This window comes from Pseudorasbora parva, chromosome 22 (genome assembly GCF_024679245.1).
Source record: "Pseudorasbora parva isolate DD20220531a chromosome 22, ASM2467924v1, whole genome shotgun sequence".
In the NCBI taxonomy this organism is placed as follows: domain Eukaryota; kingdom Metazoa; phylum Chordata; class Actinopteri; order Cypriniformes; family Gobionidae; genus Pseudorasbora; species Pseudorasbora parva.
Genome location: NC_090193.1, coordinates 11,009,004 through 11,026,765, shown reverse-complemented (window position 1 = coordinate 11,026,765; position 17,762 = coordinate 11,009,004). Strand labels below are relative to the sequence as shown.

The 17,762-nt window shown below is 50.9% G+C and overlaps 34 non-coding genes across 34 annotated transcripts in view; 10 read left to right on the top strand and 24 right to left on the bottom strand.

Moving 5' to 3' along the window:
* Positions 1-407: 407 nt before the first annotated feature.
* Positions 408-479, bottom strand: trnae-uuc (transfer RNA glutamic acid (anticodon UUC)). The gene has a single exon. It is a non-coding gene; the product is annotated as a tRNA-Glu (tRNA).
* Positions 480-953: 474 nt separating this feature from the next.
* On the bottom strand, positions 954-1,026 carry trnar-acg (transfer RNA arginine (anticodon ACG)). Its single transcript has one exon. It is a non-coding gene; the product is annotated as a tRNA-Arg (tRNA).
* A 630-nt stretch (positions 1,027-1,656) lies between these two features.
* Positions 1,657-1,728, top strand: trnae-cuc (transfer RNA glutamic acid (anticodon CUC)). Its single transcript has one exon. It is a non-coding gene; the product is annotated as a tRNA-Glu (tRNA).
* Positions 1,729-3,241: 1,513 nt separating this feature from the next.
* On the top strand, positions 3,242-3,313 carry trnae-cuc (transfer RNA glutamic acid (anticodon CUC)). Its single transcript has one exon. It is a non-coding gene; the product is annotated as a tRNA-Glu (tRNA).
* A 55-nt stretch (positions 3,314-3,368) lies between these two features.
* trnay-gua (transfer RNA tyrosine (anticodon GUA)) lies at positions 3,369-3,455 on the bottom strand. The gene is given in 2 exon segments: positions 3,369-3,404; positions 3,419-3,455. It is a non-coding gene; the product is annotated as a tRNA-Tyr (tRNA).
* Positions 3,456-3,578: 123 nt separating this feature from the next.
* Positions 3,579-3,650, bottom strand: trnae-uuc (transfer RNA glutamic acid (anticodon UUC)). The gene has a single exon. It is a non-coding gene; the product is annotated as a tRNA-Glu (tRNA).
* A 474-nt stretch (positions 3,651-4,124) lies between these two features.
* On the bottom strand, positions 4,125-4,197 carry trnar-acg (transfer RNA arginine (anticodon ACG)). The gene has a single exon. It is a non-coding gene; the product is annotated as a tRNA-Arg (tRNA).
* A 630-nt stretch (positions 4,198-4,827) lies between these two features.
* trnae-cuc (transfer RNA glutamic acid (anticodon CUC)) lies at positions 4,828-4,899 on the top strand. The gene has a single exon. It is a non-coding gene; the product is annotated as a tRNA-Glu (tRNA).
* Positions 4,900-4,954: 55 nt separating this feature from the next.
* On the bottom strand, positions 4,955-5,041 carry trnay-gua (transfer RNA tyrosine (anticodon GUA)). Its single transcript is given in 2 exon segments — positions 4,955-4,990; positions 5,005-5,041. It is a non-coding gene; the product is annotated as a tRNA-Tyr (tRNA).
* Positions 5,042-5,164: 123 nt separating this feature from the next.
* trnae-uuc (transfer RNA glutamic acid (anticodon UUC)) lies at positions 5,165-5,236 on the bottom strand. The gene has a single exon. It is a non-coding gene; the product is annotated as a tRNA-Glu (tRNA).
* Positions 5,237-5,710: 474 nt separating this feature from the next.
* trnar-acg (transfer RNA arginine (anticodon ACG)) lies at positions 5,711-5,783 on the bottom strand. Its single transcript has one exon. It is a non-coding gene; the product is annotated as a tRNA-Arg (tRNA).
* Positions 5,784-6,413: 630 nt separating this feature from the next.
* trnae-cuc (transfer RNA glutamic acid (anticodon CUC)) lies at positions 6,414-6,485 on the top strand. Its single transcript has one exon. It is a non-coding gene; the product is annotated as a tRNA-Glu (tRNA).
* Positions 6,486-6,540: 55 nt separating this feature from the next.
* trnay-gua (transfer RNA tyrosine (anticodon GUA)) lies at positions 6,541-6,627 on the bottom strand. Its single transcript is given in 2 exon segments — positions 6,541-6,576; positions 6,591-6,627. It is a non-coding gene; the product is annotated as a tRNA-Tyr (tRNA).
* Positions 6,628-7,296: 669 nt separating this feature from the next.
* trnar-acg (transfer RNA arginine (anticodon ACG)) lies at positions 7,297-7,369 on the bottom strand. Its single transcript has one exon. It is a non-coding gene; the product is annotated as a tRNA-Arg (tRNA).
* Positions 7,370-8,241: 872 nt separating this feature from the next.
* On the top strand, positions 8,242-8,313 carry trnae-cuc (transfer RNA glutamic acid (anticodon CUC)). The gene has a single exon. It is a non-coding gene; the product is annotated as a tRNA-Glu (tRNA).
* Positions 8,314-8,368: 55 nt separating this feature from the next.
* On the bottom strand, positions 8,369-8,455 carry trnay-gua (transfer RNA tyrosine (anticodon GUA)). Its single transcript is given in 2 exon segments — positions 8,369-8,404; positions 8,419-8,455. It is a non-coding gene; the product is annotated as a tRNA-Tyr (tRNA).
* Positions 8,456-8,578: 123 nt separating this feature from the next.
* On the bottom strand, positions 8,579-8,650 carry trnae-uuc (transfer RNA glutamic acid (anticodon UUC)). Its single transcript has one exon. It is a non-coding gene; the product is annotated as a tRNA-Glu (tRNA).
* A 474-nt stretch (positions 8,651-9,124) lies between these two features.
* On the bottom strand, positions 9,125-9,197 carry trnar-acg (transfer RNA arginine (anticodon ACG)). The gene has a single exon. It is a non-coding gene; the product is annotated as a tRNA-Arg (tRNA).
* A 630-nt stretch (positions 9,198-9,827) lies between these two features.
* On the top strand, positions 9,828-9,899 carry trnae-cuc (transfer RNA glutamic acid (anticodon CUC)). Its single transcript has one exon. It is a non-coding gene; the product is annotated as a tRNA-Glu (tRNA).
* Positions 9,900-10,164: 265 nt separating this feature from the next.
* Positions 10,165-10,236, bottom strand: trnae-uuc (transfer RNA glutamic acid (anticodon UUC)). The gene has a single exon. It is a non-coding gene; the product is annotated as a tRNA-Glu (tRNA).
* Positions 10,237-10,710: 474 nt separating this feature from the next.
* On the bottom strand, positions 10,711-10,783 carry trnar-acg (transfer RNA arginine (anticodon ACG)). The gene has a single exon. It is a non-coding gene; the product is annotated as a tRNA-Arg (tRNA).
* A 967-nt stretch (positions 10,784-11,750) lies between these two features.
* Positions 11,751-11,822, bottom strand: trnae-uuc (transfer RNA glutamic acid (anticodon UUC)). Its single transcript has one exon. It is a non-coding gene; the product is annotated as a tRNA-Glu (tRNA).
* Positions 11,823-12,297: 475 nt separating this feature from the next.
* On the bottom strand, positions 12,298-12,370 carry trnar-acg (transfer RNA arginine (anticodon ACG)). The gene has a single exon. It is a non-coding gene; the product is annotated as a tRNA-Arg (tRNA).
* A 630-nt stretch (positions 12,371-13,000) lies between these two features.
* trnae-cuc (transfer RNA glutamic acid (anticodon CUC)) lies at positions 13,001-13,072 on the top strand. Its single transcript has one exon. It is a non-coding gene; the product is annotated as a tRNA-Glu (tRNA).
* Positions 13,073-13,127: 55 nt separating this feature from the next.
* On the bottom strand, positions 13,128-13,214 carry trnay-gua (transfer RNA tyrosine (anticodon GUA)). The gene is given in 2 exon segments: positions 13,128-13,163; positions 13,178-13,214. It is a non-coding gene; the product is annotated as a tRNA-Tyr (tRNA).
* Positions 13,215-13,337: 123 nt separating this feature from the next.
* On the bottom strand, positions 13,338-13,409 carry trnae-uuc (transfer RNA glutamic acid (anticodon UUC)). The gene has a single exon. It is a non-coding gene; the product is annotated as a tRNA-Glu (tRNA).
* Positions 13,410-13,883: 474 nt separating this feature from the next.
* Positions 13,884-13,956, bottom strand: trnar-acg (transfer RNA arginine (anticodon ACG)). Its single transcript has one exon. It is a non-coding gene; the product is annotated as a tRNA-Arg (tRNA).
* A 630-nt stretch (positions 13,957-14,586) lies between these two features.
* trnae-cuc (transfer RNA glutamic acid (anticodon CUC)) lies at positions 14,587-14,658 on the top strand. Its single transcript has one exon. It is a non-coding gene; the product is annotated as a tRNA-Glu (tRNA).
* Positions 14,659-14,923: 265 nt separating this feature from the next.
* trnae-uuc (transfer RNA glutamic acid (anticodon UUC)) lies at positions 14,924-14,995 on the bottom strand. The gene has a single exon. It is a non-coding gene; the product is annotated as a tRNA-Glu (tRNA).
* Positions 14,996-16,174: 1,179 nt separating this feature from the next.
* Positions 16,175-16,246, top strand: trnae-cuc (transfer RNA glutamic acid (anticodon CUC)). Its single transcript has one exon. It is a non-coding gene; the product is annotated as a tRNA-Glu (tRNA).
* A 55-nt stretch (positions 16,247-16,301) lies between these two features.
* On the bottom strand, positions 16,302-16,388 carry trnay-gua (transfer RNA tyrosine (anticodon GUA)). The gene is given in 2 exon segments: positions 16,302-16,337; positions 16,352-16,388. It is a non-coding gene; the product is annotated as a tRNA-Tyr (tRNA).
* Positions 16,389-16,511: 123 nt separating this feature from the next.
* trnae-uuc (transfer RNA glutamic acid (anticodon UUC)) lies at positions 16,512-16,583 on the bottom strand. The gene has a single exon. It is a non-coding gene; the product is annotated as a tRNA-Glu (tRNA).
* A 474-nt stretch (positions 16,584-17,057) lies between these two features.
* On the bottom strand, positions 17,058-17,130 carry trnar-acg (transfer RNA arginine (anticodon ACG)). The gene has a single exon. It is a non-coding gene; the product is annotated as a tRNA-Arg (tRNA).
* A 630-nt stretch (positions 17,131-17,760) lies between these two features.
* The window catches only part of trnae-cuc (transfer RNA glutamic acid (anticodon CUC)), a 72-nt gene continuing 70 nt past the window's right edge, over positions 17,761-17,762 (top strand). The window contains exon 1 of the tRNA in view: positions 17,761-17,762. This exon is cut by the window's right edge and continues 70 nt beyond it. This is a non-coding gene — a tRNA (tRNA-Glu).

The window sequence follows — 17,762 nt, the reverse complement described above, 5'->3', positions numbered from 1 at the left end:
TGGATGGAATGCTCAAAGATGGACTACGCGCGGTGATTGGAGTATGAAAAATGAACCTCGCCATTTCATTGGACAAGCAAAGATGGAGTTCGCAACGCGGAGATTGGATGGAATGCTCAAAGATGGACTACGCGCGGTGATTGGAGTATGAAAAATGGACCTTGCCATTTCATTGGACGGGCAAAAATGGAGTTCGCAATTTAATTGGTTTTTGAAAGATTGAACTCGGCATGCTATTGGATTGATTTTACAGACTTGTGGTTGTCAGGTACCGCCATCAAAGGTATGCAGGGAAAGAGAAGAACCTCAACCTATCAGGTTGCTGCAGCTCCACTGCTGGCTAAAAGCGATTCAGTAATAGACAGAAGCTCTGGCTGTTCGATAAGGGGAGCAAAGACAAGCCAAACGTCCCATACCGGGGGTCGAACCCGGGCCACCTGGGTGAAAACCAGGAATCCTGACCGCTAGACCATATGGGAAAGCCCGCAAATGCCGGTCAGGCTTGTGTGCCATTTTTCATGCGTGTGGCCAGTACAAGGGCAGGGTTATGTTAGGCCCTTTGGCATTCAGTGTGTGACCGTCGCCTTTAAGAATATGGCAATGTTCCGAAGGGATTGTTTACTGAATTCACTTGTACCAGACTCGATGGAGGGAGATGTCATTTGTCTCTCCCAGGGGGTGCAGCTCTCTCCCATTCTTGTGTTCGCATAAAAAGATACTATAAACTGGTCATTAAAGCAAGGGCCCCGTGACAGTGCTTATGCGATGCATTTGAAAGCACGCACGGTATTGTATGGTAGGCGCTATCTAGCTGACAAAACGGCCTATGGTTGGACTGTCAGTTTACAAGAAAAAAAAACTAACCATTCCAATACCAATAGTCAAAAACTATGGGCTAATAAAACAAGCTAATAAAACTGCTGTAGGCTGATAGCGAAGCAAAAGAGGCAGATCGAGCCAGCCAGGAGTCGAACCTAGAATCTTCTGATCCGTAGTCAGACGCGTTATCCATTGCGCCACTGGCCCACCGGTCAGGCGCCCTGGTGTTTACACGCATCTTGGTGGTGTTTGCCTGGAGCGGGGCCTGTAGCAACATCAACTTTTTCTCATGCCATTAACAGGCCTGGAGCCAACGTAAGGAAGCGCTCCGATGAGGGGTCTGCTATGAAAAGCTTGAAGACTGAGGCGTCACATGTTAGGGATCTCTGTCTTCCTGGCGTGGCTAACGTAGCTGGGTAGCAAATTACTTTAAAACAGTGCAAGGCTGGCCGCTCAAAAAGCCAGGCATACCTCAGAGACGACGACACTCTGTGCTATGCGCTCTGTCAACCTGGAGCTCCTTCGCCAGATGCTCTGCAGAAGAAGGGCTGAAAACAAAAAGCGGAGTGAGTCAGGCACCTCTTGGCACTGAGAGCACGGCTGGGCTCTCCTTGTTGTCTTTTGCAAGCTGCTTTGATTGAATTGAAAGTTGCGGTGTTGTTAGGATGTTCTCACGGAGCATGTGACAGTTTCTCAGTGGAAGAACTGTGATCCAGGGTCAGAGACTCTCTCCTCTCCAAGAGGAAAAGGCTAGCCTTAGCGGTTTTGCTTGAGAAATTGCAGCAAAATCTGGTAGAGGCCCACAGGCAGGCTTGAGGAGACAGGCTGAACAGCCCTTCCCTGGTGGTCTAGTGGTTAGGATTCGGCGCTCTCACCGCCGCGGCCCGGGTTCGATTCCCGGTCAGGGAACGTTCCTTTTGCCCTCCAGCACGGCCAAGAAAATGTTTGAGTGTGAAAAGTGACCTCCTTCGAGCCGGAGTCGAACCAGCGACCTAAGGATTGCCAACGTTCCACCTACAGTCCTACGCTCTACCAGCTGAGCTATCGAAGGTATGCAGGGAAAGAGAAGAACCTCAACCTATCAGGTTGCTGCAGCTCCACTGCTGGCTAAAAGCGATTCAGGAATAGACAGAAGCGCTGGCTGTTCGATAAGGGGAGCAAAGACAAGCCAAACTTCCCATACCGGGAGTCGAACCTGGGCCGCCTGGGTGAAAACCAGGAATCCTGACCGCTAGACCATATGGGAAAGCCTGCAAGCGCCGGTCAGGCTTGTGTGCCATTTTTCATGCGTGTGGCCAGTACAAGGGCAGGGTTATGTTAGGCCCTTTGGCATTCAGTGTGTGGCCGTCGCCTTTAAGAATATGGCAATGTTCCGAAGGGATCGTTTACTGAATTCACTTGTACCAGACTCGATGGAGGGAGCTGTCATTTGTCTCTCCCAGGGGGTGCAGCTCTCTCCCATTCTTGTGTTCGCATAAAAAGATACTATAAACTGGTCATTAAAGCAAGGTCCCCGTGACAGTGCTTATGCGATGCATTTGAAAACACGCACGGTATTGTATGGTAGGCGCTATCTAGCTGACAAAACGGCCTATGGTTGGACTGTCAGTTTACAAGAAAAAAAACTAACCATTCCAATACCAATAGTCAAAAACTATGGGCTAATAAAACAAGCTAATAAAACTGCTGTAGGCTGACAGCGAAGCAAAAGAGGCAGATCGAGCAAGCCAGAAGTCGAACCTAGAATCTTCTGATCCGTAGTCAGACGCTTTATCCATTGCACCACTGGCCCACCGGTCAGGCACCCTGGTGTTTACACGCATCTTGGTGGTGTTTGCCTGGAGCGGGGCCTGTCGCAACACCAACTTTTTCTCATGCCATTAACAGGCCTGGAGCCAACGTAAGGAAGCGCTCCGATGAGGGGTCTGCTATGAAAAGCTTGAAGACGGAGGCGTCACATGTTAGGGATCTCTGTCTTCCTGGCGTGGCTAACGTAGCTGGGTAGCAAATTACTTTAAAACAGTGCAAGGCTGGCCGCTCAAAAAGCCAGGCATACCTCAGAGACGACGGCACTCTGTGCTATGCGCTCTGTCAACCTCGAGCTCCTTCGCCAGATGCTTTGCAGAAGAAGGGCTGAAAACAAAAAGTGGAGTGAGTCAGGCACCTCTTGGCACTGAGAGCACGGCTGGGCTCTCCTTGTTGTCTTTTGCAAGCTGCTTTGATTGAATTGCAAGTTGCGGTGTTGTTAGGATGTTCTCACGGAGCATGTGACAGTTTCTCAGTGGAAGAACTGTGATCCAGGGTCAGAGACTCTCTCCTCTCCAAGAGGAAAAGGCTAGCCTTAGCGGTTTTGCTTGAGAAATTGCAGCAAAATCTGGTAGAGGCCCACAGGCAGGCTTGAGGAGACAGGCTGAACAGCCCTTCCCTGGTGGTCTAGTGGTTAGGATTCGGCGCTCTCACCGCCGCGGCCCGGGTTCGATTCCCGGTCAGGGAACGTTCCTTTTGCCTTCCAGCGCGGCCAAGAAAATGTTTGAGTGTGAAAAGTGACCTCCTTCGAGCCGGAGTCGAACCAGCGACCTAAGGATTGCCAACGGTCCACCTACAGTCCTCCGCTCTACCAGCTGAGCTATCGAAGGTATGCAGGGAAAGAGAAGAACCTCAACCTATCAGGTTGCTGCAGCTCCACTGCTGGCTAAAAGCGATTCAGTAATAGACAGAAGCTCTGGCTGTTCGATAAGGGGAGCAAAGACAAGCCAAACTTCCCATACCGGGAGTCGAACCCGGGCCGCCTGGGTGAAAACCAGGAATCCTGACCGCTAGACCATATGGGAAAGCCCGCAAACGCCGGTCAGGCTTGTGTGCCATTTTTCATGCGTGTGGCCAGTACAAGGGCAGGGTTATGTTAGGCCCTTTGGCATTCAGTGTGTGACCGTCGCCTTTAAGAATATGGCAATGTTCCGAAGGGATTGTTTACTGAATTCACTTGTACCAGACTCGATGGAGGGAGATGTCATTTGTCTCTCCCAGGGGGTGCAGCTCTCTCCCATTCTTGTGTTCGCATAAAAAGATACTATAAACTGGTCATTAAAGCAAGGTCCCCGTGACAGTGCTTATGCGATGCATTTGAAAGCACGCACGGTATTGTATGGTAGGCGCTATCTAGCTGACAAAACGGCCTATGGTTGGACTGTCAGTTTACAAGAAAAAAAAACTAACCATTCCAATACCAATAGTCAAAAACTATGGGCTAATAAAACAAGCTAATAAAACTGCTGTAGGCTGATAGCGAAGCAAAAGAGGCAGATCGAGCCAGCCAGGAGTCGAACCTAGAATCTTCTGATCCGTAGTCAGACGCGTTATCCATTGCGCCACTGGCCCACCGGTGAGGCGCCCTGGTGTTTACACGCATCTTGGTGGTGTTTGCCTGGAGCGGGGCCTGTCGCAACATCAACTTTTTCTCATGCCATTAACAGGCCTGGAGCCAACGTAAGGAAGCGCTCCGATGAGGGGTCTGCTATGAAAAGCTTGAAGACGGAGGTGTCACATGTTAGGGATCTCTGTCTTCCTGGCGTGGCTAACGTAGCTGGGTAGCAAATTACTTTAAAACAGTGCAAGGCTGGCCGCTCAAAAAGCCAGGCATACCTCAGAGACGACGACACTCTGTGCTATGCGCTCTGTCAACCTGGAGCTCCTTCGCCAGATGCTCTGCAGAAGAAGGGCTGAAAACAAAAAGCGGAGTGAGTCAGGCACCTCTTGGCACTGAGAGCACGGCTGGGCTCTCCTTGTTGTCTTTTGCAAGCTGCTTTGATTGAATTGCAAGTTGCGATGTTGTTAGGATGTTCTCACAGAGCATGTGACAGTTTCTCAGTGGAAGAACTGTGATCCAGGGTCAGAGACTCTCTCCTCTCCAAGAGGAAAAGGCTAGCCATAGCTGTTTTGCTTGAGAAATTGCAGCAAAATCTGGTAGAGGCCCACAGGCAGGCTTGAGGAGACAGGCTGAACAGCCCTTCCCTGGTGGTCTAGTGGTTAGGATTCGGCGCTCTCACCGCCGCGGCCCGGGTTCGATTCCCGGTCAGGGAACGTTCCTTTTGCCCTCCAGCGCGGCCAAGAAAATGTTTGAGTGTGAAAAGTGACCTCCTTCGAGCCGGAGTCGAACCAGCGACCTAAGGATTGCCAACGTTCCACCTACAGTCCTCCGCTCTACCAGCTGAGCTATCGAAGGTATGCAGGGAAAGAGAAGAACCTCAACCTATCAGGTTGCTGCAGCTCCACTGCTGGCTAAAAGCGATTCAGTAATAGACAGAAGCTCTGGCTGTTCGATAAGGGGAGCAAAGACAAGCCAAACTTCCCATACCGGGAGTCGAACCCGGGCCGCCTGGGTGAAAACCAGGAATCCTGACCGCTAGACCATATGGGAAAGCCCGCAAACGCCGGTCAGGCTTGTGTGCCATTTTTCATGCGTGTGGCCAGTACAAGGGCAGGGTTATGTTAGGCCCTTTGGCATTCAGTGTGTGACCGTCGCCTTTAAGAATATGGCAATGTTCCGAAGGGATTGTTTACTGAATTCACTTGTACCAGACTCGATGGAGGGAGATGTCATTTGTCTCTCCCAGGGGGTGCAGCTCTCTCCCATTCTTGTGTTCGCATAAAAAGATACTATAAACTGGTCATTAAAGCAAGGTCCCCGTGACAGTGCTTATGCGATGCATTTGAAAGCACGCACGGTATTGTATGGTAGGTGCTATCTAGCTGACAAAACGGCCTATGGTTGGACTGTCAGTTTACAAGAAAAAAAAACTAACCATTCCAATACCAATAGTCAAAAACTATGGGCTAATAAAACAAACTAATAAAACTGCTGTAGGCTGATAGCGAAGCAAAAGAGGCAGATCGAGCCAGCCAGGAGTCGAACCTAGAATCTTCTGATCCGTAGTCAGACGCGTTATCCATTGCGCCACTGGCCCACCGGTGAGGCGCCCTGGTGTTTACACGCATCTTGGTGGTGTTTGCCTGGAGCGGGGCCTGTCGCAACATCAACTTTTTCTCATGCCATTAACAGGCCTGGAGCCAACGTAAGGAAGCGCTGCAAAGAGGGGTCTGCTATGAAAAGCTTGAAGACGGAGGCGTCACATGTTAGGGATCTCTGTCTTCCTGGCGTGGCTAACGTAGCTGGGTAGCAAATTACTTTAAAACAGTGCAAGGCTGGCCGCTCAAAAAGCCAGGCATACCTCAGAGACGACGACACTCTGTGCTATGCGCTCTGTCAACCTCGAGCTCCTTCGCCAGATGCTCTGCAGAAGAAGGGCTGAAAACAAAAAGCGGAGTGAGTCAGGCACCTCTTGGCACTGAGAGCACGGCTGGGCTCTCCTTGTTGTCTTTTGCAAGCTGCTTTGATTGAATTGCAAGTTGCGGTGTTGTTAGGATGTTCTCACGGAGCATGTGACAGTTTCTCAGTGGAAGAACTGTGATCCAGGGTCAGAGACTCTCTCCTCTCCAAGAGGAAAAGGCTAGCCTTAGCGGTTTTGCTTGAGAAATTGCAGCAAAATCTGGTAGAGGCCCACAGGCAGGCTTGAGGAGACAGGCTGAACAGCCCTTCCCTGGTGGTCTAGTGGTTAGGATTCGGCGCTCTCACCGCCGCGGCCTGGGTTCGATTCCCGGTCAGGGAAAGTTCCTTTTGCCCTCCAGCGCGGCCAAGAAAATGTTTGAGTGTGAAAAGTGACCTCCTTCGAGCCGGAGTCGAACCAGCGACCTAAGGATTGCCAACGGTCCACCTACAGTCCTCCGCTCTACCAGCTGAGCTATCGAAGGTATGCAGGGAAAGAGAAGAACCTCAACCTATCAGGTTTCTGCAGCTCCACTGCTGGCTAAAAGCGATTCAGTAATAGACAGAAGCTCTGGCTGTTCGATAAGGGGAGCAAAGACAAGCCAAACTTCCCATACCGGGAGTCGAACCCGGGCCGCCTGGGTGAAAACCAGGAATCCTGACGGCTAGACCATATGGGAAAGCCTGCAAACGCCGGTCAGGCTTGTGTGCCATTTTTCATGCGTGTGGCCAGTACAAGGGCAGGGTTATGTTAGGCCCTTTGGCATTCAGTGTGTGACCGTCGCCTTTAAGAATATGGCAATGTTCCGAAGGGATTGTTTACTGAATTCACTTGTACCAGACTCGATGGAGGGAGATGTCATTTGTCTCTCCCAGGGGGTGCAGCTCTCTCCCATTCTTGTGTTCGCATAAAAAGATACTATAAACTGGTCATTAAAGCAAGGGCCCCGTGACAGTGCTTATGCGATGCATTTGAAAGCACGCACGGTATTGCATGGTAGGCGCTATCTAGCTGACAAAACGGCCTATGGTTGGACTGTCAGTTTACAAGAAAAAAAAACTAACCATTCCAATACCAATAGTCAAAAACTATGGGCTAATAAAACAAGCTAATAAAACTGCTGTAGGCTGATAGCGAAGCAAAAGAGGCAGATCGAGCCAGCCAGGAGTCGAACCTAGAATCTTCTGATCCGTAGTCAGACGCGTTATCCATTGCGCCACTGGCCCACCGATGAGGCGCCCTGGTGTTTACACGCATCTTGGTGGTGTTTGCCTGGAGCGGGGCCTGTCGCAACATCAATTTTTTCTCATGCCATTAACAGGCCTGGAGCCAACGTAAGGAAGCGCTCCAAAGAGGGGTCTGCTATGAAAAGCTTGAAGACGGAGGCGTCACATGTTAGGGATCTCGCGGCAGTGGCTCAGTGGTTCATGTAGATTGTCTACAAACCGAAAGGTTGGTGGTTCAATCCCCGGTTCCACCTGACCAAGTGTCGAAGTGTCCAAGAGCAAGACACCTAACCCCAGCTGCTCCCGACGAGCTGGATGGCGCCTTACATGGCTGACATCGCCGTCGGTGTATGAATGGGTGAATGTGAGGCAAAAATGTAAAGTGCTTTGGATAAAAGCGCTATATAAATGCAGTCCATCTCTGTCTTCCTGGCGTGGCTAACGTAGCTGGGTAGCAAATTACTTTAAAACAGTGCAAGGCTGGCCGCTCAAAAAACCAGGCATACCTCAGAGACGACGACACTCTGTGCTATGCGCTCTGTCAACCTCGAGCTCCTTCGCCAGATGCTCTGCAGAAGAAGGGCTGAAAACAAAAAGCGGAGTGAGTCAGGCACCTCTTGGCACTGAGAGCACGGCTGGGCTCTCCTTGTTGTCTTTTGCTAGCTGCTTTGATTGAATTGCAAGTTGCGGTGTTGTTAGGATGTTCTCACGGAGCATGTGACAGTTTCTCAGTGGAAGAACTGTGATCCAGGGTCAGAGACTCTCTCCTTTCCAAGAGGAAAAGGCTAGCCTTAGCGGTTTTGCTTGAGAAATTGCAGCAAAATCTGGTAGAGGCCCACAGGCAGGCTTGAGGAGACAGGCTGAAGAGCCCTTCCCTGGTGGTCTAGTGGTTAGGATTCGGCGCTCTCACCGCCGCGGCCCGGGTTCGATTCCCGGTCAGGGAACGTTCCTTTTGCCCTCCAGCGCGGCCAAGAAAATGTTTGAGTGTGAAAAGTGACCTCCTTCGAGCCGGAGTCGAACCAGCGACCTAAGGATTGCCAACGTTCCACCTACAGTCCTCCGCTCTACCAGCTGAGCTATCGAAGGTATGCAGGGAAAGAGAAGAACCTCAACCTATCAGGTTGCTGCAGCTCCACTGCTGGCTAAAAGCGATTCAGTAATAGACAGAAGCTCTGGCTGTTCGATAAGGGGAGCAAAGACAAGCCAAACTTCCCATACCGGGAGTCGAACCCGGGCCGCCTGGGTGAAAACCAGGAATCCTGACCGCTAGACCATATGGGAAAGCCCGCAAACGCCGGTCAGGCTTGTGTGCCATTTTTCATGCGTGTGGCCAGTACAAGGGCAGGGTTATGTTAGGCCCTTTGGCATTCAGTGTGTGACCGTCGCCTTTAAGAATATGGCAATGTTCCGAAGGGATTGTTTACTGAATTCACTTGTACCAGACTCGATGGAGGGAGATGTCATTTGTCTCTCCCAGGGGGTGCAGCTCTCTCCCATTCTTGTGTTCGCATAAAAAGATACTATAAACTGGTCATTAAAGCAAGGTCCCCGTGACAGTGCTTATGCGATGCATTTGAAAGCACGCACGGTATTGTATGGTAGGCGCTATCTAGCTGACAAAACGGCCTATGGTTGGACTGTCAGTTTACAAGAAAAAAAAACTAACCATTCCAATACCAATAGTCAAAAACTATGGGCTAATAAAACAAGCTAATAAAACTGCTGTAGGCTGATAGCGAAGCAAAAGAGGCAGATCGAGCCAGCCAGGAGTCGAACCTGGAATCTTCTGATCCGTAGTCAGACGCGTTATCCATTGCGCCACTGGCCCACCGATGAGGCGCCCTGGTGTTTACACGCATCTTGGTGGTGTTTGCCTGGAGCGGGGCCTGTCGCAACATCAACTTTTTCTCATGCCATTAACAGGCCTGGAGCCAACGTAAGGAAGCGCTCCAAAGAGGGGTCTGCTATGAAAAGCTTGAAGACGGAGGCGTCACATGTTAGGGATCTCTGTCTTCCTGGCGTGGCTAACGTAGCTGGGTAGCAAATTACTTTAAAACAGTGCAAGGCTGGCCGCTCAAAAAGCCAGGCATACCTCAGAGACGACGACACTCTGTGCTCTGCGCTCTGTCAACCTCGAGCTCCTTCGCCAGATGCTCTGCAGAAGAAGGGCTGAAAACAAAAAGCGGAGTGAGTCAGGCACCTCTTGGCACTGAGAGCACGGCTGGGCTCTCCTTGTTGTCTTTTGCAAGCTGCTTTGATTGAATTGCAAGTTGCGATGTTGTTAGGATGTTCTCACAGAGCATGTGACAGTTTCTCAGTGGAAGAACTGTGATCCAGGGTCAGAGACTCTCTCCTCTCCAAGAGGAAAAGGCTAGCCTTAGCGGTTTTGCTTGAGAAATTGCAGCAAAATCTGGTAGAGGCCCACAGGCAGGCTTGAGGAGACAGGCTGAACAGCCCTTCCCTGGTGGTCTAGTGGTTAGGATTCGGCGCTCTCACCGCCGCGGCCCGGGTTCGATTCCCGGTCAGGGAACGTTCCTTTTGCCCTCCAGCGCGGCCAAGAAAATGTTTGAGTGTGAAAAGTGACCTCCTTCGAGCCGGAGTTGAACCAGCGACCTAAGGATTGCCAACGTTCCACCTACAGTCCTCCGCTCTACCAGCTGAGCTATCGAAGGTATGCAGGGAAAGAGAAGAACCTCAACCTATCAGGTTGCTGCAGCTCCACTGCTGGCTAAAAGCGATTCAGTAATAGACAGAAGCTCTGGCTGTTCGATAAGGGGAGCAAAGACAAGCCAAACTTCCCATACCGGGAGTCAAACCCGGGCCGCCTGGGTGAAAACCAGGAATCCTGACCGCTAGACCATATGGGAAAGCCCGCAAACGCCGGTCAGGCTTGTGTGCCATTTTTCATGCGTGTGGCCAGTACAAGGGCAGGGTTATGTTAGGCCCTTTGGCATTCAGTGTGTGACCGTCGCCTTTAAGAATATGGCAATGTTCCGAAGGGATTGTTTACTGAATTCACTTGTACCAGACTCGATGGAGGGAGATGTCATTTGTCTCTCCCAGGGGGTGCAGCTCTCTCCCATTCTTGTGTTCGCATAAAAAGATACTATAAACTGGTCATTAAAGCAAGGTCCCCGTGACAGTGCTTATGCGATGCATTTGAAAGCACGCACGGTATTGTTTGGTAGGCGCTATCTAGCTGACAAAACGGCCTATGGTTGGACTGTCAGTTTACAAGAAAAAAAAACTAACCATTCCAATACCAATAGTCAAAAACTATGGGCTAATAAAACAAGCTAATAAAACTGCTGTAGGCTGATAGCGAAGCAAAAGAGGCAGATCGAGCCAGCCAGGAGTCGAACCTAGAATCTTCTGATCCGTAGTCAGACGCGTTATCCATTGCGCCACTGGCCCACCGGTGAGGCGCCCTGGTGTTTACACGCATCTTGGTGGTGTTTGCCTGGAGCGGGGCCTGTCGCAACATCAACTTTTTCTCATGCCATTAACAGGCCTGGAGCCAACGTAAGGAAGCGCTCCAAAGAGGGGTCTGCTATGAAAAGCTTGAAGACGGAGGCGTCACATGTTAGGGATCTCTGTCTTCCTGGCGTGGCTAACGTAGCTGGGTAGCAAATTACTTTAAAACAGTGCAAATCTGGCCGCTCAAAAAGCCAGGCATACCTCAGAGACGACGACACTCTGTGCTATGCGCTCTGTCAACCTCGAGCTCCTTCGCCAGATGCTCTGCAGAAGAAGGGCTGAAAACAAAAAGCGGAGTGAGTCAGGCACCTCTTGGCACTGAGAGCACGGCTGGGCTCTTCTTGTTGTCTTTTGCAAGCTGCTTTGATTGAATTGCAAGTTGCGATGTTGTTAGGATGTTCTCACAGAGCATGTGACAGTTTCTCAGTGGAAGAACTGTGATCCAGGGTCAGAGACTCTCTCCTCTCCAAGAGGAAAAGGCTAGCCTTAGCGGTTTTGCTTGAGAAATTGCAGCAAAATCTGGTAGAGGCCCACAGGCAGGCTTGAGGAGACAGGCTGAACAGCCCTTCCCTGGTGGTCTAGTGGTTAGGATTCGGCGCTCTCACCGCCGCGGCCCGAGTTCGATTCCCGGTCAGGAAACGTTCCTTTTGCCCTCCAGCGCGGCCAAGAAAATGTTTGAGTGTGAAAAGTGACCTCCTTCGAGCCGGAGTCGAACCAGCGACCTAAGGATTGCCAACGTACCACCTACAATCCTCCGCTATACCAGCTGAGCTATCGAAGGTATGCAGGGAAAGAGAAGAACCTCAACCTATCAGGTTGCTGCAGCTCCACTGCTGGCTAAATGCGATTCAGTAATAGACAGAAGCTCTGGCTGTTCGATAAGGGGAGCAAAGACAAGCCAAACTTCCCATACCGGGAGTCGAACCCGGGCCGCCTGGGTGAAAACCAGGAATCCTGACCGCTAGACCATATGGGAAAGCCCGCAAACGCCGGTCAGGCTTGTGTGCCATTTTTCATGCGTGTGGCCAGTACAAGGGCAGGGTTATGTTAGGCCCTTTGGCATTCAGTGTGTGACCGTCGCCTTTAAGAATATGGCAATGTTCCGAAGGGATTGTTTACTGAATTCACTTGTACCAGACTCGATGGAGGGAGATGTCATTTGTCTCTCCCAGGGGGTGCAGCTCTCTCCCATTCTTGTGTTCGCATAAAAAGATACTATAAACTGGTCATTAAAGCAAGGTCCCCGTGACAGTGCTTATGCGATGCATTTGAAAGCACGCACGGTATTGTATGGTAGGTGCTATCTAGCTGACAAAACGGCCTATGGTTGGACTGTCAGTTTACAAGAAAAAAAAAACTAACCATTCCAATACCAATAGTCAAAAACTATGGGCTAATAAAACAAACTAATAAAACTGCTGTAGGCTGATAGCGAAGCAAAAGAGGCAGATCGAGCCAGCCAGGAGTCGAACCTAGAATCTTCTGATCCGTAGTCAGACGCGTTATCCATTGCGCCACTGGCCCACCGGTCAGGCGGCCTGGTGTTTACACGCATCTTGGTGGTGTTCGCCTGGAGCGGGGCCTGTCGCAACATCAATTTTTTCTCATGCCATTAACAGGCCTGGAGCCAACGTAAGGAAGCGCTCCGATGAGGGGTCTGCTATGAAAAGCTTGAAGACGGAGGCGTCACATGTTAGGGATCTCTGTCTTCCTGGCGTGGCTAACGTAGCTGGGTAGCAAATTACTTTAAAACAGTGCAAGGCTGGCCGCTCAAAAAACCAGGCATACCTCAGAGACGACGACACTCTGTGCTATGCGCTCTGTCAACCTCGAGCTCCTTCGCCAGATGCTCTGCAGAAGAAGGGCTGAAAACAAAAAGCGGAGTGAGTCAGGCACCTCTTGGCACTGAGAGCACGGCTGGGCTCTCCTTGTTGTCTTTTGCAAGCTGCTTTGATTGAATTGCAAGTTGCGGTGTTGTTAGGATGTTCTCACGGAGCATGTGACAGTTTCTCAGTGGAAGAACTGTGATCCAGGGTCAGAGACTCTCTCCTCTCCAAGAGGAAAAGGCTAGCCTTAGCGGTTTTGCTTGAGAAATTGCAGCAAAATCTGGTAGAGGCCCACAGGCAGGCTTGAGGAGACAGGCTGAACAGCCCTTCCCTGGTGGTCTAGTGGTTAGGATTCGGCGCTCTCACCGCCGCGGCCCGGGTTCGATTCCCGGTCAGGGAACGTTCCTTTTGCCCTCCAGCGCGGCCAAGAAAATGTTTGAGTGTGAAAAGTGACCTCCTTCGAGCCGGAGTCGAACCAGCGACCTAAGGATTGCCAACGTTCCACCTACAGTCCTCCGCTCTACCAGCTGAGCTATCGAAGGTTTGCAGGGAAAGAGAAGAACCTCAACCTATCAGGTTGCTGCAGCTCCACTGCTGGCTAAAAGCGATTCAGTAATAGACAGAAGCTCTGGCTGTTCGATAAGGGGAGCAAAGACAAGCCAAACTTCCCATACCGGGAGTCGAACCCGGGCCGCCTGGGTGAAAACCAGGAATCCTGACCGCTAGACCATATGGGAAAGCCCGCAAACGCCGGTCAGGCTTGTGTGCCATTTTTCATGCGTGTGGCCAGTACAAGGGCAGGGTTATGTTAGGCCCTTTGGCATTCAGTGTGTGACCGTCGCCTTTAAGAATATGGCAATGTTCCGAAGGGATTGTTTACTGAATTCACTTGTACCAGACTCGATGGAGGGAGATGTCATTTGTCTCTCCCAGGGGGTGCAGCTCTCTCCCATTCTTGTGTTCGCATAAAAAGATACTATAAACTGGTCATTAAAGCAAGGTCCCCGTGACAGTGCTTATGCGATGCATTTGAAAGCACGCACGGTATTGTTTGGTAGGCGCTATCTAGCTGACAAAACGGCCTATGGTTGGACTGTCAGTTTACAAGAAAAAAAAACTAACCATTCCAATACCAATAGTCAAAAACTATGGGCTAATAAAACAAGCTAATAAAACTGCTGTAGGCTGATAGCGAAGCAAAAGAGGCAGATCGAGCCAGCCAGGAGTCGAACCTAGAATCTTCTGATCCGTAGTCAGACGCGTTATCCATTGCGCCACTGGCCCACCGGTGAGGCGCCCTGGTGTTTACACGCATCTTGGTGGTGTTTGCCTGGAGCGGGGCCTGTCGCAACATCAACTTTTTCTCATGCCATTAACAGGCCTGGAGCCAACGTAAGGAAGCGCTCCAAAGAGGGGTCTGCTATGAAAAGCTTGAAGACGGAGGCGTCACATGTTAGGGATCTCTGTCTTCCTGGCGTGGCTAACGTAGCTGGGTAGCAAATTACTTTAAAACAGTGCAAGGCTGGCCGCTCAAAAAGCCAGGCATACCTCAGAGACGACGACACTCTGTGCTATGCGCTCTGTCAACCTCGAGCTCCTTCGCCAGATGCTCTGCAGAAGAAGGGCTGAAAACAAAAAGCGGAGTGAGTCAGGCACCTCTTGGCACTGAGAGCACGGCTGGGCTCTTCTTGTTGTCTTTTGCAAGCTGCTTTGATTGAATTGCAAGTTGCGATGTTGTTAGGATGTTCTCACAGAGCATGTGACAGTTTCTCAGTGGAAGAACTGTGATCCAGGGTCAGAGACTCTCTCCTCTCCAAGAGGAAAAGGCTAGCCTTAGCGGTTTTGCTTGAGAAATTGCAGCAAAATCTGGTAGAGGCCCACAGGCAGGCTTGAGGAGACAGGCTGAACAGCCCTTCCCTGGTGGTCTAGTGGTTAGGATTCGGCGCTCTCACCGCCGCGGCCCGGGTTCGATTCCCGGTCAGGGAACGTTCCTTTTGCCCTCCAGCGCGGCCAAGAAAATGTTTGAGTGTGAAAAGTGACCTCCTTCGAGCCGGAGTCGAACCAGCGACCTAAGGATTGCCAACGTTCCACCTACAGTCCTCCGCTATACCAGCTGAGCTATCGAAGGTATGCAGGGAAAGAGAAGAACCTCAACCTATCAGGTTGCTGCAGCTCCACTGCTGGCTAAATGCGATTCAGTAATAGACAGAAGCTCTGGCTGTTCGATAAGGGGAGCAAAGACAAGCCAAACTTCCCATACCGGGAGTCGAACCCGGGCCGCCTGGGTGAAAACCAGGAATCCTGACCGCTAGACCATATGGGAAAGCCCGCAAACGCCGGTCAGGCTTGTGTGCCATTTTTCATGCGTGTGGCCAGTACAAGGGCAGGGTTTTGTTAGGCCCTTTGGCATTCAGTGTGTGACCGTCGCCTTTAAGAATATGGCAATGTTCCGAAGGGATTGTTTACTGAATTCACTTGTACCAGACTCGATGGAGGGAGATGTCATTCGTCTCTCCCAGGGGGTGCAGCTCTCTCCCATTCTTGTGTTCGCATAAAAAGATACTATAAACTGGTCATTAAAGCAAGGTCCCCGTGACAGTGCTTATGCGATGCATTTGAAAGCACGCACGGTATTGTATGGTAGGTGCTATCTAGCTGACAAAACGGCCTATGGTTGGACTGTCAGTTTACAAGAAAAAAAAAAACTAACCATTCCAATACCAATAGTCAAAAACTATGGGCTAATAAAACAAACTAATAAAACTGCTGTAGGCTGATAGCGAAGCAAAAGAGGCAGATCGCGCCAGCCAGGAGTCGAACCTAGAATCTTCTGATCCGTAGTCAGACGCGTTATCCATTGCACCACTGGCCCACCGGTAAGGCGCCCTGGTGTTTACACGCATCTTGGTGGTGTTCGCCTGGAGCGGGGCCTGTCGCAACATCAACTTTTTCTCATGCCATTAACAGGCCTGGAGCCAACGTAAGGAAGCGCTCCGATGAGGGGTCTGCTATGAAAAGCTTGAAGATGGAGGCGTCACATGTTAGGGATCTCTGTCTTCCTGGCGTGGCTAACGTAGCTGGGTAGCAAATTTTTTTAAAACAGTGCAAGGCTGGCCGCTCAAAAAACCAGGCATACCTCAGAGACGACGACACTCTGTGCTATGCGCTCTGTCAACCTCGAGCTCCTTCGCCAGATGCTCTGCAGAAGAAGGGCTGAAAACAAAAAGCGGAGTGAGTCAGGCACCTCTTGGCACTGAGAGCACGGCTGGGCTCTCCTTGTTGTCTTTTGCAAGCTGCTTTGATTGAATTGCAAGTTGCGGTGTTGTTAGGATGTTCTCACGGAGCATGTGACAGTTTCTCAGTGGAAGAACTGTGATCCAGGGTCAGAGACTCTCTCCTCTCCAAGAGGAAAAGGCTAGCCTTAGCGGTTTCGCTTGAGAAATTGCAGCAAAATCTGGTAGAGGCCCACAGGCAGGCTTGAGGAGACAGGCTGAACAGCCCTTCCCTGGTGGTCTAGTGGTTAGGATTCGGCGCTCTCACCGCCGCGGCCCGGGTTCGATTCCCGGTCAGGGAACGTTCCTTTTGCCCTCCAGCGCGGCCAAGAAAATGTTTGAGTGTGAAAAGTGACCTCCTTCGAGCCGGAGTCGAACCAGCGACCTAAGGATTGCCAACGTTCCACCTACAGTCCTCCGCTCTACCAGCTGAGCTATCGAAGGTATGCAGGGAAAGAGAAGAACCTCAACCTATCAGGTTGCTGCAGCTCCACTGCTGGCTAAAAGCGATTCAGTAATAGACAGAAGCTCTGGCTGTTCGATAAGGGGAGTAAAGACAAGCCAAACTTCCCATACCGGGAGTCGAACCCGGGCCGCCTGGGTGAAAACCAGGAATCCTGACCGCTAGACCATATGGGAAAGCCCGCAAACGCCGGTCAGGCTTGTGTGCCATTTTTCATGCGTGTGGCCAGTACAAGGGCAGGGTTATGTTAGGCCCTTTGGCATTCAGTGTGTGACCGTCGCCTTTAAGAATATGGCAATGTTCCGAAGGGATTGTTTACTGAATTCACTTGTACCAGACTCGATGGAGGGAGATGTCATTTGTCTCTCCCAGGGGGTGCAGCTCTCTCCCATTCTTGTGTTCGCATAAAAAGATACTATAAACTGGTCATTAAAGCAAGGTCCCCGTGACAGTGCTTATGCGATGCATTTGAAAGCACGCACGGTATTGTATGGTAGGCGCTATCTAGCTGACAAAACGGCCTATGGTTGGACTGTCAGTTTACAAGAAAAAAAAACTAACCATTCCAATACCAATAGTCAAAAACTATGGGCTAATAAAACAAGCTAATAAAACTGCTGTAGGCTGATAGCGAAGCAAAAGAGGCAGATCGAGCCAGCCAGGAGTCGAACCTAGAATCTTCTGATCCGTAGTCAGACGCGTTATCCATTGCGCCACTGGCCCACCGATGAGGCGCCCTGGTGTTTACACGCATCTTGGTGGTGTTTGCCTGGAGCGGGGCCTGTCGCAACATCAACTTTTTCTCATGCCATTAACAGGCCTGGAGCCAACGTAAGGAAGCGCTCCAAAGAGGGGTCTGCTATGAAAAGCTTGAAGACGGAGGCGTCACATGTTAGGGATCTCTGTCTTCCTGGCGTGGCTAACGTAGCTGGGTAGCAAATTACTTTAAAACAGTGCAAGGCTGGCCGCTCAAAAAGCCAGGCATACCTCAGAGACGACGACACTCTGTGCTCTGCGCTCTGTCAACCTCGAGCTCCTTCGCCAGATGCTCTGCAGAAGAAGGGCTGAAAACAAAAAGCGGAGTGAGTCAGGCACCTCTTGGCACTGAGAGCACGGCTGGGCTCTCCTTGTTGTCTTTTGCAAGCTGCTTTGATTGAATTGCAAGTTGCGATGTTGTTAGGATGTTCTCACAGAGCATGTGACAGTTTCTCAGTGGAAGAACTGTGATCCAGGGTCAGAGACTCTCTCCTCTCCAAGAGGAAAAGGCTAGCCTTAGCGGTTTTGCTTGAGAAATTGCAGCAAAATCTGGTAGAGGCCCACAGGCAGGCTTGAGGAGACAGGCTGAACAGCCCTTC